The sequence below is a fragment of the Bubalus bubalis genome, chromosome 15 (genome assembly GCF_019923935.1).
Source record: "Bubalus bubalis isolate 160015118507 breed Murrah chromosome 15, NDDB_SH_1, whole genome shotgun sequence".
NCBI classification, from domain to species: domain Eukaryota; kingdom Metazoa; phylum Chordata; class Mammalia; order Artiodactyla; family Bovidae; genus Bubalus; species Bubalus bubalis.
In genome coordinates, this window is record NC_059171.1 from 21,354,792 (window position 1) to 21,372,031 (window position 17,240).

Consider the following 17,240-nt stretch of genomic DNA (forward strand, 5'->3'; position numbering starts at 1 on the left):
TTTCTTTTTATGATTTACTTTATCATTTTTTTTATCTGTGGAGATTTTATTTATTTTATTTTTTAACTTTACAATATTGTATTGGTTTTGCCATATATCAAAATGAATCCGCCACAGGTATACATGATTAGTGTGATCCTCTTCAGGTCTATCCATGTTGCTGCAAATGACATTATTTCATTCTTTTTTATGGCCGAGTAGTGTTCCATTGGAAAAGACCCTGGTGCTGGGAAAGATTGAAGGCAAAAGGAGAAGAGGCACCAGGGGGTGAGTTGGTTAGATAGCATCATTGACGCAATGCACATGAATTGCAGCAAACTCTGAGAGGTAGTGAAGGACAGGGAGGCCTGGGGTGCTGCAGTCCACGGGGCCACAAAGAGTCAGACGTGACTTAGTGGCTGAACAACAACAGTGTTCCATTGTGCACACACACCACATCTTCTTTATCCATTCACGTACACCACACATGCACACACACCACACATGCACACACACCACACCTTCTTTATCCATTCATCTGTTGATGGACATTTAGATTGTTTTCATGTTGTGGCTAATGTAAATTGTGCTGCAGTAAACATTGGGATGCTTATATCTTTTCAAATTACAGTTTTCTGTGGATATGTGCCCAGGATTGGAATTTCAGGGTCATATGGCAGTTCATTTTAGTTTTTTGAGAATCCTTCATATTCTTTTCCACATTGGCTGCACCAACTTACATTACCAACAACAGTGTAGGAGGATTCCCTCGTCTCCACATCCTCTCCAACATTTATTTATTGACTTTTTAATGATGACTGTTCTGTGTATATGAGCTGGTACCTTATTGTAGTTTTGATTTGCACTTCTCTAATAATTACCAGTAAGCATCTTTTCATGTGCCTGCTGACTATATGTATGTCTTCTCTAGAGAAATGTTTATTTAGATTCGCCCATTTTTAAATCAAGTTGTTTTTTTTTGGTTATTGAGTTGTATGAGCTATTTGTATATTTTGGAAGTTAAGCCCTTGTTGGTGACATCATCTACAAATATTCTAGTGCATAGGTTGTCTTCTCATTTTGTTTATGGTTCCCTTTGCTGTACAAAATATGTCTGGCTTCTTTTATTTAGCTTAATGTTTTTAAACTACATAAAATAATAATGTTTAATAATTAATTATTTTTTAATAATGTTTTCAAAATCCACCCATGTCATATTTATATTTTATTTTCTTTACATGCGGAGAATAGTCCAGTTAATTGGTATACTAAATTTTATTTATCCATTTCATTTTTTTATTAACATTTAAAAAGTTCAAGTATATTTGACTTAAAATATTATATATTACTTTCAGATATATAACATGGTGATTAGTATTTTTGTACTTCACAAAATGATCACCATGATAAGTCTAGTTACTATCTGTTACCATACAAAATTATTACAATGTTATTGACTGTATTCACTATGCTGTATAATACATCTATGTGACTTATTTGTTTAATAACTAGAAGTTTGAACCTCTTAATCTCCCTTACCTATTTCATCCATCTCTTCCCACTCCCCTACCTCACCCCCCCACCCCCCTGCCCCTGGCAACTGCAAGTTTGATCTCATTTTCTGTAGGCAGCACTTTTTCTATTTTTTTTTAAGTTTGAATTTTTTTATTTTTCAAACAATTAAAATTTTTTCTATTGTTTTTCTTTCTTTAAAAAAATTACTTATTCATTTATTTTTGGCTGTGGTAGATCTTCACTGCCTTGAGCAGGATTTCTCCAGTTGCACAGAGCGGGGGCTACTCTTTGTTGCCGTGCACGGGCTTCTCACTGCTGTGGCTTCTCTGTTGCAGAGCCCAGGCTCTAGGTGTGTGGGCTTCCACAGGCCCAGTAGTGGCAGCACGTGTGCCCGAGAGTGTGTGGGCTTCAGTAGTTGCAGCGTGCAGGTGTGGTAGTTGTGGCTTTAGGTCTCTAGAGCATGGGTTCAGTAGTTATTTTGCATGCGTTTAGTTGCTCCACTGCTTGTGGGATCTTCCCAGAGCAGGGATCCAACCTGTATCCCCTGCTTTGGCAGGCACATTCATATCCACTGCACCACCAGGGAAGTCTCTGTGCTCTGTACTCAGTTGTGTCCAACTCTTTGCGACCTCATGGTCTGTAGCCCACCAGGGGCCCCCGTCCATGGGATTTTCCAGGCAAGAATACTGAAATGGGTTGCCATTTCCTCCTTAAGGGGATGTTTCCCACCCAGAGATCGAACCCATATGTCCGTCCTGCATTGCAGGCAGGTGCTTTCCCACTAGCACCACCTGGGAAACCCTAGGGAGGTACTCTATTCTTTTTCAAATTCTTTTCTCCCTGCTTTTAAAAATCCATTCAGCCATTATTGGTCTTTTAATTGGTGTGTTTAGTCTATTTAAAGTAATTATTGGTGCGACTTTGCAGCAGCAGCAGCATGTACTTACTGGAGTCTTCCCAGGTGGCGCTAGTGGTAAAGAACCTGCCTGCCAATGGAGGAGGTGCTGGAGACACCAGTTTGATCCCAGGGTTGGGAAGATCCCCTGAAATGGCAATCCACTCCAGTATTCTTGCCTGGAGAATCCCATGAACAGAGGAACGTAGCTGGCTACTGTCATAGAGTCTCAAAGAGTTGGAATTGACTGAAGTGACTTAGCATGCATGCATGCATATACTTGTCATTTTAGTGACTAATGATGATGAGTATCTTTTCATGTACTAATTGGCCATTTAAAATAATCTTTTTCATAAAAATACTTATTCAAAGTCTTTGCTCACTTTTAAATCAAGTTATCTTTTTATTATCAAGTTTTATTAATTAAAAAATGGTTGTATATTTTGCATACAAGTGCCTTATTAGATTTGTTATTTGCAAATATTTTCTCCCAATCTGTGGATTGTTTATCTACTTCATTGATGCTGTCCCACTGATATACAGACGTCTTTAATGTTGATGTAGTTCAATTTATCTTTTTTTTTTTTTTTTTTAAATCTTTACTTTTAGTGAAATATCCATGAAATGCTGCTTAACCTAGGGTCATGAAAATTTGTGTGTCTTTTTTTTTCTTTCTGAGTTTTATTGTTTTATCTCTAACATTTCGGTCTTTTTATCCATTTTGAGTTAATTTTATCATGTGAGGTAGGTATCTTCTTCTGCATGTGGATATACAGTTTTTCCAGCACCATTTGTACACCATGGGGATAAAGTGGAAACAATGTCAAATTTCATTTGGGCTCCAAAATCAAAGTGTACGGTGACCTCAGCCATGAAATTGAAAGACACTTGCTCCTTAAGCAGAGGCATCACTTTGCTGACAAAGGTCTGTCTAGTCAAAGCTATGGTTTTTCCAGTGGTCATGTATGGATGTGAGAGTTGGACCATAACAAAGGCTAAACATAGCAATGAAGAAGATGCTTTCGAACTGTGCTGGTGAAGACTCTTGAGAGCCTCTTGGACAGCAAGGAGGTCAAACCAGTCAATCCTAAAGGAAATCAACCTTGAATATTCATTGAAAGGACTGATGCTGAAGCTGAAGTTCCAGTATCGTGGCCACCTGATGTGAGGAGCCAACTCATTGGAAAAGACCCTGATGCTGGGAAAGATTAAAGGCTGGAAGAGAAGGGGGTGACAGGATGAGATGATTGGATGGCATCATTGACTCAATGGACATGAATTTGAGCAAACTCCAGGAGATCAGGAAGGATTGGGAAGCCTGACATGCTTCAGTCCATGAGATCACAAAGAGTAGGGCATGACTTTGAGACTGAACAACAACAACAACAACAACAACAGATAACAAATATTACCACCCAGTTATATTCAGCTTTTTACTATCTGGGTATGTGGAATAATGATGCTTTCCTTTTGTGTGTTTGTTCCTATGTGTGTTTGTGTATATACACTGTAGCAACAAATAATTAAAACCCAAGTATTTGATGTGTATGTTTGTGTACATTTTCATTCACTTTGTGATTTCTAGACATAAAATGTTTTAATAGTCAGTACTTTTTTCTTTGAATTAGAAAAATTGTTAGTTTAAGGGAAAAAAATTATTGCAAGTCTAGGAAGTGGTTGGATCCATGGCTTCAAAGAAATGTGTTTTCTCTTCTCCTGTATTCTCTTGGTTCTGCTTCCTTTTTTTAGTTGGCTTCAAAATTTTTTTTTCTATATGGCAGAGGCTGATTTCTGGTGTATACAAGGCATGTTGTCTAAACTTAGCAATCTTACAATTTGTTTATAACGCTGATAACAAAAGTAATAACAATAGTAATAATAATGTCATTAGTAGTTAATATTAACATTTATTGAATTATTTTTGTATGCCAATTACTATACTAAGTTCTTTATGTGTTTCACAGTATTTATTCTTCATAATAGCTCTGTGTTGTTGTTGTTGTTTAGTTACTAAGTTGTGTTTGAACTCTTGTGACCCACCATGGACTGTAGCCCACCAGGCTCCTCTGTCCATGGGGTTTCCCAGGCAAGAATACTAGAGGGGGTTGCCATTTTTTTCTCCATTTTTTTCCCTCTCTTCCCTTCCCTTCCCTACCCAGGGATAAAACCTGCATCTTCTTCATTGACAGGCTGATTCTATACAACTGAGCCATCAGGGAAGTCCAATAACTCTGTGAGGAAAGTATTATTTATAAATATGAGGAAATTAAGAGACAGACCAGTGTAGTAACTTGTTTAATCATTCAGCTAGTCAAGTGAAATCCAGGCAGACTGTATGTGCTTACTACTATGCTATACCGTCTGCCCAGTATCAACTCATGGAAAAACTCATTATCTTTGCATTTGTAATGTGCCCATTCTCAGACCAATCACTCTGCGTAAAGAAATAATGATCCCATGTTTACTCAGAACTGAGTTATCTTCCTAGCCTATTGACAGCCTTATTAGAACCACATAGGGTAGGGGAGGGTGGTTCCCTAAGGAAAGGGATCTGGGACGTATTAAAAAAACACGTGTCCACTAAACAAATATTTTATTAACCGTGCTGCTTAGCAACAGAGAGCTCCATATTAAACATTGGAAGTTGCAACTGCAACTGTCAGAGGCCAACAGTATTGTCAGTTTTGATTACGGACTTCTTAAATGTGTTGTGTTTTTTTGAGACTATTTGCTAGTGGTAGGTTGTTTACACTGTTAAATTATAAAAATCTTAGACTAGTGAAAATTTTAAAATAAATCACAAAATACTTTATTTTGTATTTTGTACAGCTTTAAAATCTGTATTTTAAAATAAATTTGATTTATAATAACTTTGTTTTGGATGGAGAAAAGGAAAATGAAGCAGATAAAATTTGGACAAAAGATAGTTTTCAAAATATTATTTATACTTTAAAAAATATTGAAATTCAGTCTAGATAAGATCAAGCTTGTTTAAGCAAGTGACTAGAATAAGAAAATTGAGACAAGATTTGTCTTTTGCCTTTACACAGAACTTTTCTTAGATATTTGTATTATTTTCAACTAGTATGTCAATATTGTCTTTATGTATTTCAGGATTCTGTATCTTTTCCATGAATTTCCTCAATTGGTCATTGATTCCAGTAAGCTGTTTTTTTTTTTTTTTCCTTCCTTATGAAAAAGACTTTCCTCTGGCTAGTGTATGTAGACTTCATTCTTTTGTGAAGTCAGCTGTTCACTTTTATTGTAATCTGTTTGGAACTATTGAAGAGATAGCACTTTTGGATGCTATTCAAGGAAAAATTGCATATTTGTCCTACGCTTCCCCTGTTTATTAAGTATAGAGATACTTGAACCAAAGGTATTTCTAAAAACCATAATAATTCTGGTGTGGAATGCTTTTATTATTCTTACAGGACTCAATCTTTAGACCATGCATCCCTACACCAGTCTTTCCTTATATATTTTTCATTGAAACTTGTCTCATAAAAACAGGTATCACTTAGTTGTAATGTTGTTCATAGCCTTATCCTGAACTCCTTGGCCCAGTTTATTATGATTGAATTGTTCCTATTTCAAGAGATTCATTTTCTTTTTTATTTCCTTACTTTACTCCTCTGATGTGTAACTACTTTGATAATATCGTTAATGTTTGTATTCACTGCAATTTTATTCTCTTTTTATAAGATGTCTTTGATTACCCTGTAAAAATATGTTTTTTTGTCCTGCCTGGTTCCTGGGATTTCCTGGTACTTGGCCTGGTGTATACATTTACTTGAGCTTCAGTACTTAGCTTGTTACCAGGAGGTCCTTACTTTGGAATATAAATGAATTGTTTACCTTCGGAGACTTATTTTTATGCACACTTTGTTGTTGCTGTTTAGTTGCTCAGACGAGTCCAAATCTTTTGTGACCCCATGGACTGTGACCCACCAGGCTGCTTTGTCCATGGGATTTCCCAGGGAATAATACTAGAATGGGTTGTCATTTCCTTCTCCAGGGAATCTTCCTGACCCAGGGATCGAACCTGTATCTCCTGCACTGGCCAGTGGATTCTTTACCACTGAGCCACCAGGGAAGCCTGTATGTATACTCAGTGTACACTAAATGTACACTTAGTGTTTAGGATCTTCAGAGTAAACAAAGGAGATAGAAATTTTTAGTCCCTGCTCCAAAGTACTTTTTAATCTAGGCTTTTTAGCCATTTTACAGTGAATGCTTATGATAGCAAATCATGTCAGTATTGTAGCTTTTAAAGCTTTTTATAAGTAAGGATAATAATAATAATAATAAATGTGACAATACCAAGTGTTGCAAGGATATCAAATAACAGCAGTTCAGATACAAATTTTGGAAATTTAAATGAGTTCAGCTGCTTTGGAAAAACATAGAAAATATGTGCTAAACATGGACATGTGGTATCCCATGACCTACGTATATATAGAACAGAAATGAGTGTGTAACTATACTAAAAGAAAAGGCAAGAGCATCCATAGCAGCATTGTATGTAATGTTCCTATGTTAGTCTGCTATTGCGGCTGTAACAAATTACCACCAACTTAGTGGCTTTTTAAAGCAACACAATTTTATTTTAGAGTTCTTGATGCCAGGAGTTCAGAATGGGTCTCACTGAGCTAAACTCAAGGTGTTGTCAGGTTTCTTCTTTTTGGAGCTTCTAGAGAAGAATCCCTTTCCATTACCTTTCTAGCTTTTACAGGCTATCCTCATTCCTTGGTTTGTAATCTCATATTGTGTTGCCTTTTCTCCTTTTGCTCTTGTTGTCACATCATCTTCTCTGACTGTTTTGCATCTTTCTTATAAAGATCCTGCTGATTACATTTAGCTTGCACAGATAGTCTAGGAATATGTTCTCATCTCAAGATCCTTAACTTAAACAAACCAGGAAAGTTCCTTTTCCCACATAAGATTATATACTCACAGAGTCTGAGAATTAGAATGTGGACATCTTGAAAGGTCATTATTTGGCCTACTGCAGTCCCCAAACTGAAAACACTTAAATGTTCATTGAGAATAGAATGGATAAATGCACAGTAGTATATTCATAAAATTGTATGCCAAACAGTAATGCAGATGAAAGAACTAATACTAAAGCCCAAAATGTGGCTAAATCTTTCACAAACATAGTGTTTATAAAAGAATCCAGATATAAAAATACATACATATATACATATATATATATATATATATATATAGTGGTTCTCTTTATATAAAATTCAAAGGAAGGCAGAAAGAACCTATAGCTATTGAAGTCAGCAAAGTGGTTAACTCTGGAAAGTGTTAACAACAGAGAGCACAAAGAGACCCTTTGGAGTGCTGGCAATAATCTACTTTATGATTTTCATTCGGATCACATGGGTGTAATCACTGTGCAAAACTTAATTGACTTGTACACATATGATTTATGCACTTTCATATTATATTCCAGTAAAGGAACTCTGCTATGACTACACTTTATAAGTGTTTGTTTAGGGGAATTACCAATTCTTTTTCAGTCAACTTTATGGAGGTAAATGTCACTGATGAGGGGGCAAGAGAAGTGAGTTATAGAGAGTAGGGAAATGAAATTAGTTGAAATGATGTTTAGGAAGAGAACATAGTTATGATACAAGTAGAAAAACCAATTTTGGTGGCATTGTGGCAGAATAACTAGAGAAGGAATCTCGGGTTGGATTACTGAGGAAATAGATTCTGAGACAGAGATTTGTCTGCAGGAGTTTACTGGAGAGTGCTCTTGGTAATCCTGGACAGGGAATGAAAGAAGCAGAACTAAGTAGAGGAAGAATTTGAAATGTGATGCCATTGTAACAAGGTCCTTAACTGAGTCCAAGGTTGTTCTGGAGGTGAAATGGCTCTTCAGAGTTGCCCTGACTTGAGACAAAGTTGCTGGATGTTTGTATGTCCTTATCCATGTGTCTTTGGATGTGAGTTGCTCTTGGTTAACTTGGGTGAGGAAGTTAACTTCAACTGAGGGAAGTTTCTGGGGAGGCATTTCATTGTAAGCTGTCAACAGACAATACTCTTGAATGTATTAGCGTGTTGCCTGCTGAGGAGGCACCTGAATAGTAGTGTACCACAGCGTCTACTACAAAGAGGTACAGAATCTGCTTGATTAAAGGCATGTTTGACAGTACTCATGAAATATAAGCATTAAAAAAGCCAAATAACAATAAGAGGGAACAAGAGAAATTATGTAATGAAAATAGACCTGGAATTGACTAAATTTCAAAAGTCAAGTATAGTGAAGAAATGGACATGTGTTGGTATCTTTTATTGTGATTTGGATAGTGAAGGGAAAATTTGAATCCTAAAATTGTAAAAGGAGCACCCAAGTATCTAAAGCAAATGTAAAAAGACCTGAAGAGAGAAATAGACATCAATACAGTAATAGTAGGGGACTTTAGTTCCCTGCTTTTAATAATAGATCATCCAGACAGAAAAATAAATAATGAAACTTTGGACTTAAATTACACATTAGACCAGATGAACCTAACAGACATTTACAGAACATTCTATCCAATAGCAGCAGAATACACAGTCTTTTCATGAGATGGTCTCCAGGATAGATTGTATGTTAGGCCACAAAACAAGTCTTAATAAATTTAAGAAGATTAAAATCATATTGAGCATCTTTTCCAACCACAATAGTGTGAGACTAAAATCAGTTATCAGAAGAAAACTGGAAAACTTATGAATTGTGGTGATTAAACAATATGTTATTGAACAACAAATGGGTCAAAAAAGAAATTAAAAGGAAAATTGAGAAATATCTTGAACAAAAGTAGAAATATGACATATAAAAACTTAAAGAATATAGCAAAAGCATTTCTAAGAGGGAAGTTCATTGTGATAAATGCCTATCTCAAGAAACAAGTCTCAAACAACTTAACATTACACCTCCAGGAATTTTAGAAGAGGGAGAGCAAATATAGACCAAAGTTCGTAGAAGGAAGGAAATAACAAAGATCAGACAAGAGCTAAAATAGAGACTAAGAGACAATAGAGAAGATCAGTAAAACTGGGCTGTTGCTTAAGATTAAAAAAGACAAATCTTTAGCTGGATTCACCAATTAAAAAAGAGAAAAGACTTGAATAAATAAAATTAGAAATGAAAGTGAAGATGTTACAGCTGATACCACAGAAATACAATGTATCATAAGAGACTGTTATGAGCAGTTATATTAGACAACCTACAAGAAATGAAAAAATTTTTAGAAAGTACAACTTTCTGAGACTGAATCATGAAGACAGAAAATTTGAACAGACTTATTACTAGGGAGGAGATTGAGTCAGTGGTCAAACATCTCACAGCAAACAAAAATCTAGGACCAGATGTCTTCACTGATGAATTATACCAAAATTTAAAGAATTAATACTGCTGCTAAGTCACTTCAGTCGTGTCCGACTCCGTGCGACCCCATAGTCGGTAGCCCACCAGGCTCCCCTGTCCCTGGGATTCTCCAGGCAAGAACACCTGAGTGGGTTGCCATTTCCTTCTCCAATGCACGAAAGTGAAAAGTGAAAGTGAAGTAGCTCAGTTGTGTCCGACTCTTAGCAAGAACACTGGAGTGGGTTGCCATTTCCTTCTCCAATGCGTGAAAGTGAAGTTGCTCAGTTGTGTCCGATTCTTAGCAACCCCATGGACTGCAGCCTACCAGGCTCCTCTGTCCATGGGATTTTCCAGGCAAAAGTACTACTAATCCTTCTCAAATTCTTTTAAAAATTGAAGAAACTTCCAAATTGAAAGTACTTCGAATCTCATTGTATATGACCCGCGTTATTACCCTAGTACCAAAACCAGACAAGGACACTACAGGAAACACAGGCCATTATGAGTGATGAACATAGATGCAAAAATCCTCAACAGAAGTAGCATGCCAAATTAAACAGTATATTACAAGTGTCATACACCATGATGAAGTGGGATTTATTCATGGAATGGGAGGATGGTTCAACACATGGAAGCCAAATAAATGTGATTCACCACATTAACAAAATGAAGAATAAGAATCATATTATCATCTCATTGTATGTAAGAAAAGCATTTGATGACATTTAACATCCATTTATAATAAAAACTACCTACAAACTATGTAGAGAGGGAGGATATCTTAATATAATCAAGGTCATATTTGACAAGCCTACAGCTAACATCATACTGTTGGTGAAAAGCTAAAAGCTTTTCCTTTATGATCAGGAATAAGACATGGATGCTGGGCTTCTCTAGTGGTCTAGTGGTTGGGAATCTTCTTGCCAATGTGGGGGACATGGGTTCGATCCCTGACCTGGGAGGACCCCACATGCCATGGAGCAACTAGACCCACATGCTGCAACTACTTAGCTCACACATCTAGAGCCTGTGCTCTGAAACAAGAGAAGCCACCACAGTGAGAAACCCTTGCACCACAATGAAGGGTAGCCCCTGCTCACCACAATAGAGAAAGCCCATGTGTAGCAATGAGGACCCAGTGCAGCTAAAGCAAAACAGAATAAAATAAATCTTAAAAAAAAAAAAGGCATGGGTGCTAACTCTCACACATTTATTTAACATAGTACTAGAAGTCCTAGCCAGAGCAATTTGACAAACAAAAGGTATCCACATCAGAAAGTAAGAAAGAAGTAAAATTGTTACTATTTGAATATAACATGATACTTATATAGAAAACCATGAAAATCCACCAAAAAGCTGTTAGAATTAATCAGTGAAATTGCTGGATACATTATCAATACACAAAAATCAGTTGTGTTTCTATACACTAATAATGAAATAGGAAAAGAAATTAAGAAAACAGCCCCACTTACAATTACCTCAAAAAGAATAAAATTGGATTACATTTAACCAAACGTGAAATATCTGTATACTGAAAACGATAAGATATTGCTGAAAGAAGTTGAATACAAACACATATAAATAGGAGGATATTCTGTGCTCATGGGCTGGAAAAATTAATGTTAAATGTCTGTACTACCCAGAGCCATCTATAGATTCACATCAAATATCAAATGACATTTTCCTCAGAAATATAACAATTCTAACATTTGTATGGAACCATAAAAACAGCCAAAGCGATACTGAGAAAGAACAAAGTTGGATGCATCACATGTCCTGATTTCAAACTATATTACAAAGCTGTAGTAATAAAAAGAGTATGGTATTGGCATAAAAACAGACACATAAATCAATGAAACAGAAGAGAGAGCCAAGAATAAACCCATGCATATATATTGTCAATTAATTTATGACAAAGGAGCCAAAAATGTGTGATGGGGAAAGGATAGTCTGTTCAGTAAATGATGTTGGAAAAAAGGACAGCCACATGCAAAAGAATGAAATTAGTCATCTCTCTTCTAGTGTTTACAGCAACTCAAAATGGCTTAAATGTAAAATATGAAGCCATAAAACTCCAAGAAGGAAACATAGGAGGTAAGCTCCTTGACGTCGGTCTTGACAATGATTTTTTGTTTGGATATGAAACCAAAAACATAATGACAAATGCAAAAATAAACAAGTTGGGACTATGTCAAACTAAAAAGCTTCTGCACAGCAAAAGAAAACAGTTAACAAGATGGAAAGGCAACCTATGAAACAGAAGAAAATATTTGAAATGATATAATGGATTAAGTGTTAATATCCAAAATATTAAAGAACTCATACAACTCAATAGCAAAAATGCAAACAATCCAGTTTAAAAATGGGCAGAAGAATTGAATAGACATTTTTCCTGAGAAGGTATACGAATGACCTACAGGTCCATGAAAAGATGTTCAACGTTGCTAATCATCAGGGAAGTAATAAATGAAAACCATAATGGGATATCAACTGATTATCTGTTAAAACAGCTATCATCAAAAAGACAAGAGATAACAGACATTGACATGAATATGTAGGAAAGGGAACTCTTGGCACTGTTAGTGGGAATGTAATTTGGTACAGCCACTCTACAAAACAGCATGGGGGTTCTTCAGAAACTTCAAAAACTAAAACTAGAACCATTTATGATTCAGCAGTTCCACTCCTGGATATATAGGCAAAGGACATGAAAACAGGGTATCAGTGAGATATCTGCACTCACAATTTAAAAAAGTTTAGTTTTATTAGAGCATCGTTGGTTTACAGTGTTGTGTTAGTTTCAGGTGTACAGCAGAGTGATTCAGTTATACAAATACATATATTTATTCTTTTTTAGATTCATTTCTCATATAGGTTATTCTAGAATATTAAGTAGAGTTTCCTGTGTTTTAAAGTAAGTCATTGCTGGTTATCTATCTTATATATAGTAGTGTGTGTATGTTCATCCAAATCTCCTGACTTATTTCTCCACCCTATTGCTTCCCCTTTGATAACCATAAGTTTGTTTCTGACCTGTAAATCTTATTTTGTTTTGTAAATAAGTTCATTTCTTTTTTTTTTTTAAGTTAGATTCCACATAGGAGTGATATCATATGATACTTCTCTTTGTCTGTCTGACTTACTTCACTTAATATGATAATCTGTAGGTCCACCCATGTTGCTGCCAATGACAGTATTTCATTCTTTTTTTTTTTTTTTGTTAACTGTTGTTATTGTTATTCAGTTGCTAAATCATGTCATACTCTTTGCAACCCCTCAACTGCAGCATGCTAGGCTCCTCTGTCCTCCACTATCTCTTGGAGTTTGCTCAAATTCATGTCCATTGAGTCAATCATGGTACCTAGCCATCTCATCCTCGGCCGCCTCCTTCTCCTCCTGCCTTCAATCTTTCCCAGCATCAGGTCTTTTCCAGTGAGCCAGTTCTTCGCATCAGGTGGCCAAAATATTGGAGTTTCAGCTTCAGCATCAGTCTGAATATTCACGACTGATTTCCTTTAGGATGGACTGGTTGGATCTCCTTGCAGTCCAAGGGATTCTCAAGAGTCTTCTCTAACACCACAGTTCAAAAGCATCAGTTCTTCGGCACTCAGCTTTCTTAATAATCCAACTCTCACATCCATACATGACTACTGGAAAAACCATAGCTTTGACTAGATGGACCTTTGTTGGCAAAGTAATGTCTCTGCTTTTTAATATGCTGTCCAGGCTTGTCACAGCACTTTTTCTAAGGAACAAGCATCTTTTAATTTCATGGCTGCAGGCACCATCTGTAGTGATTTTGGAGCCCAAGAAAATTAAAGTCTGTCACTTTTCCCATTGTTTTCCCATCTATTTGCCATGAAGTGATGGGACCGGATGCCATGATCTTAGTTTTTTGAATGTTGAGTTTCAAGCCAGTTTTTTCACTCTCCTCTTTTACCCTCACCAAGAGGCTCTTAGTTCCTCTTCACTTTCTGCCATCAGAATAGTAGGTATCATGTGCATATCTGAGGTTGTTGATATTTCTCCTGGCAATCTTGATTCCAGCTTGTGACTCCTGCAGCCCAGCATTTAGCATGATGTACTCTGCATGTAAGTTAAATAAGCAGGTTGACATATGTAGCCCAATTTTGAACCAGTCAGTTTTTCCATGTCCCATTCCAACTGTTGCTTCTTGAGCTGCATACAGGTTTCCCAAGAGACAGGTAAGGTGGTCTAGTACTCCTTCAAGTATTCTTAATCTCTTGAAGAATGTTCCACAGTGTGAGCCAGCACCACACCCCTTCCTCTCCTTCCTCTCTCCCTCCTTCCCTTCCCTTCATCATGGATGACCAGTGTAGATGACTCCAGCAGCAACTGGGCTCCAGTGGTGAAGAAGCCGTAGCCAGTGATCCAAGGACGGTGAAACCTCAGAGCCCACAGGGCAGGGGGGAGGTCCAGGCCATGGAGATTAACTTTTACTTCTTTTGATGAAAATTTTTCCTTTGGTAGTACTTGTATTATTGTGCTGTTATTTTTTTGTACTCCATTGTATCAAAGATCCTGAACAGAGTGGATGTTCACAAGTGAGGGAAATTTTACTCTACTGTGGGAATGCTGTCTTCAGATCTTTGATGGAGGCCAACTCATTCAAGGGCAATATTGTTCATGTTTAACTACATCACTGTGGTTAATGTAAATAGATTTAGGAAGTAAATGCAGGCCTGAGGTGTTGTGATTAGAGGAGAGGGAGGTGACATCAGCAGCAAATTCTTTGGGTATTCCCTTAAGAATGAAATAATCTTTTTTTTCCTATGGCTGAATAACATTCCAATGTATATATGTGCCACATCTTCTTTATCCATTCCTCTGTTGATGGGTATTTAGGTTGCTTCCATGCCTTGGCTATAGTAAATAGTGCTGCAATAAACATTGAAGTCTGCATTCCCAATTTCATTGCATGATTATTCACAGTGACCAAGATATGGACACAACCTGTGTGTCCATCGGTGGATGGATGGATAAAGAAGATCGACTTTACTCACACACACATACACACAGGTAGTGGAGTGGGAAATCCTGCCTTTTGTGATGACATGAATGGACCTTGAGGGCAGTATGCTAAGTGAAATAAGTCATACAGATAAGGCAGTGATTGTATGCTATCACTTATATATGAAATCTAAAAAGCCAAGCTCAAGTAGAATGGTCATTACCTGGGGGTGTACATATTGGGGAAATGTTCAAGAGTACAAACTTACAACTAAAAGTCCATTGACAGATGAATGGGTAAAGAAATTGTGGTACATATACACAATGGAATATTTATTATTCAGCCACAAAAAGGAACACATTTGAGTCAGTTCTAATGAGGTGGATGAACCTAGAGCCTATTATACAGAGTGAAATAAGTCAGAAAGACAGAGATAAATATCATATATTAACACATGTATATGGAATCTAGAAAGATGGTACTGATAAATTTATTTGCAGGGAAGTAATGGAGAAATCTATTGCAGAAACCTATATGCAGGTCAGGAAGCAACAGTTAGAACTAGACATGGAACAACAGACTGGTTCCAAATAGGAAAAGGAATACGTCAAGGCTGTATATTGTCACCCTGCTTATTTAACTTATATCCAGAGTACATCATGAGAAACACTGGATTGGAAGACGCACAAGCTGGAATCAAGATTGCTGGGAGAAATATCAATAACCTCAGATATGCAAATGACACCACCCTTATGGCAGAAAGTGAAGAAGAACTAAAGAGCCTCTTGATGAAAGTGAAAGAGGAGAGTGAAAAAGTTGGCTTAAAGCTCAACATTCATAAAACGAAGATCATGGGATCTGGTCCCATCACTTCATGGGAAATAGATGGGGAAACAGTGGAAACAGTGTCAGACTTTATTTTTGGGGGCTCCAAAATCACTGCAGATGGTGATTGCAGCCATGAAATTAAAAGATGCTTACTCCTTGGAAGGAAAGTTATGACCAACCTAGATAGCATATTCAAAAGCAGAGACGTTACTTTGCCAACAAAGGTCCGTCTAGTCAAGGCTATGGTTTTTTCCTGTGGTCATATATGGATGTGAGAGTTGGACTGTGAAGAAAGCTGAGTGCCGAAGAATTAATTGATGCTTTTGAACTGTGGTGTTGGAGAAGACTCTTGAGAGTCCCTTGGACTGCAAGGAGATCCAACCAGTCCATTCTAAAGGAGATTAGTCCTGGGTGTTCATTGGAAAGAATGATGCTAAAGCTTAAACTCCAGTACTTTGGCCACCTCATGTGAAGAGTTGACTCATTGGAAAAGACCCTGAAGCTAGGAAGGATTGGGGGCAGGAGGAGAAGGGGACAACAGAGGATGAGATGGCTGGATGGCATCACCAACTCAATGGACATGAGTTTGGGTAAACTCTGGGAGCTGGTAATGGACAGAGTGGCCTGGCGTGCTGCGATTCATGGGGTCGCAAAGAGTCAGACACGACTGAGCGACTGAACTGAACTGAACTGAATGGAGAAACAGACATAGAGAACAGATGAACAGAGAATGTCCATAGAGAATGGACATGGGGAGGGGGTGAGATGTATGGAGAGAGTAGGAAACTTACATTGCCATATGTAAAATATATAGCCAATGGGAATTTGCTATATGTCTCAGGGAACTCAAGCAGGGCTCTGTATCAACCTAGGCATTGCGGGGGTGGGGGGCAGGTGGTTGGCGAGGGAGATAGAAAGGAGGTTCAAAAGGGAGAGGACATATGTGCACCTATGGCTGATTCATGTTGATGTTTGACAGAAAACAACAAAACTCTGTAAAGCAATTATCTTTCAATTAAAAAAATAAATAAATCATAAAATAAATTATATTTATTATGTTTTATATATAAATTATATTTATAGAAATAAATTATAAAAAAAGATGAGTAAGTTCTGGAGACCCAATGCACATCATAGTGATTATGGTCAACAATGCTATATCATATGCTTCAAAGTTGCTAACAGACTGGATCTCAATTGTTCTCACCACACATACACATAAAAGATAATTATGTGATGTGATAAAGTTGTTAGCTGATGTTAAGTTTGTGCTCAGTATACAAATGCAGTGTATAAATGTATCAAATCAACATGTTTTATTTCTTAAACTTTCATAATGTTATATGCCAAATATATTTCAATAAAGAACTCAAACCAAATACACAAATAAAAATAGTGAAGTGGTTATTTTTTGGTAACCTATTTCCTACTACAGATTATTTCTAATATTTCTTTCTTATAAACCTGTGGCAGTGCTCGTACATTTGGATTGTAGGGTATTTGCAACTTTCCCTCCTTTAAGTTTTTCTAAATTGCTCTTCTGACTTTTTTTTAAATTGAATTTATTTTTATGTCTTTCTTTCTTTGATAAAAACTTTTTGCTTGTAAAAGTTTTTGTAACTTCCTGTATGTGTGTGTGTGCTCAGTCGTGTCTGACTCTGTGGCCCCAAGACTGTGTAGCCTGC

At 36.9% G+C, this 17,240-nt stretch overlaps 1 protein-coding gene across 18 annotated transcripts in view; it reads left to right on the forward strand.

Moving 5' to 3' along the window:
• The window catches only part of RIMS2 (regulating synaptic membrane exocytosis 2), a 539,581-nt gene that overhangs the window by 51,157 nt on the left and 471,184 nt on the right, over positions 1–17,240 (forward strand). The gene's annotated exons all lie outside the window — the stretch shown is intronic.